Source organism: Cyprinodon tularosa, unplaced genomic scaffold, assembly GCF_016077235.1.
Source record: "Cyprinodon tularosa strain WSP-4 unplaced genomic scaffold, ASM1607723v1 ctg137, whole genome shotgun sequence".
NCBI lineage: Eukaryota > Metazoa > Chordata > Actinopteri > Cyprinodontiformes > Cyprinodontidae > Cyprinodon > Cyprinodon tularosa.
This window is the reverse complement of record NW_024038189.1, coordinates 976,194-977,532: the sequence shown is the minus strand read 5'-3', so window position 1 is coordinate 977,532 and position 1,339 is coordinate 976,194.

Genomic DNA, 1,339 nt, shown 5'->3' with positions numbered 1-1,339 from the left:
GTCCAATGTATTCCAAGTGTCCTGAGTGATTAGCGTCCATAATTTACTCGAAACGAAGTCATTTAGAATGTTTTTAGAGCATAAACAGTAGTGTATAGGATTTCCTGAAAGCGCGCACCTGCGCGTTCACGACGCTACGGAAGCCGGCAGACCAAACCAGATGAAAGTGCGCATTCAGCGTCTGCTCTGCTGATAATGCAAGCATAGAAGAAGAAATGTGCTGTTTACCTGTGCAAAGAAAGAAACAACGAAAGAAAAATGTCTGAGGACTTCAGTGTTGAGGAAGAGCAGGAGTTCTTTGCCGAGCTGAATGCGCACTTTCATCTGGTTTGGTCTGCCGCGGTTTCCGTAGACTCGTGAACGCGCTTTCAGGAAATCCTATACACTACTGTTTATGCTCTAAAAACATTCTAAATGACTTCGTTTCGAGTAAATTATGGACGCTAATCACTCAGGACACTTGGAATACATTGGACGAGCAGTATGGAGGAATATTGACACGTTTTTTGTGGACTTTTATGGACCTTTCTGCCTCGGGCGCCATAGACCTCCATTATTTGAATGTCAGCAGACAGCAAGAAGCCTCCCAGATCTCCAGATGCATTTGAGATATCAAAAAAGTACTCCAGAGTGTTGTTCAGCATGGGGGTGAGTAGAAAATGAAGGCTAATCATGTTTTGGGTGTACTATTCCTTTAATTTTTTTTACAGCAATAGATGTGTGTGTGTCTATCTTGCAGGACGTTTAATACTTTATGCAAATCTTTCAGCGTCTTTTATGGTTGATATTAAAGATGCCCAACTGCAAAAACTGATGTAAAAATAAGTAAAACTTTCTCAAAATAAGTCATTTGAGCAGAGAAACTAGATAATCTGCATCTGGAAATTATTTTTGCCTTCAAAATAGATATAATGGAGTGGATTTTTCTTATTTTAGATGCAAGTCTTAATCCAGTGGCATTGGTTATTGCTATACGCTTCCGTAATTCTATCTTTAATATCTTTTTACAAAGAAATGAAAAGAAAAAAAATCTGACAGCTTATCTCATTACGAGATAAGGAGATTTTCCTCTCCACTGTCGCTACAAGCATGCTTAGTGTAAGGGATTGCTGAAGAGTCAATGAGTCGATGCAATCAGCTGGTTTTCCTTAGATGGAAAACTTTGAATCAATTTAACGGGATGATCTGGTTGAACTGTAAAGTGCCTTGAGATGACATGTGTTGTGAATTGGCGCTATAGAAATAAACTGAATTGAAAATAAGATCTCTTCTGTATAGAATAGATTTATTAAGAAAAAAAATTCAGTGTTGTTCCCAAACAGACCACAGAACGCTCCAA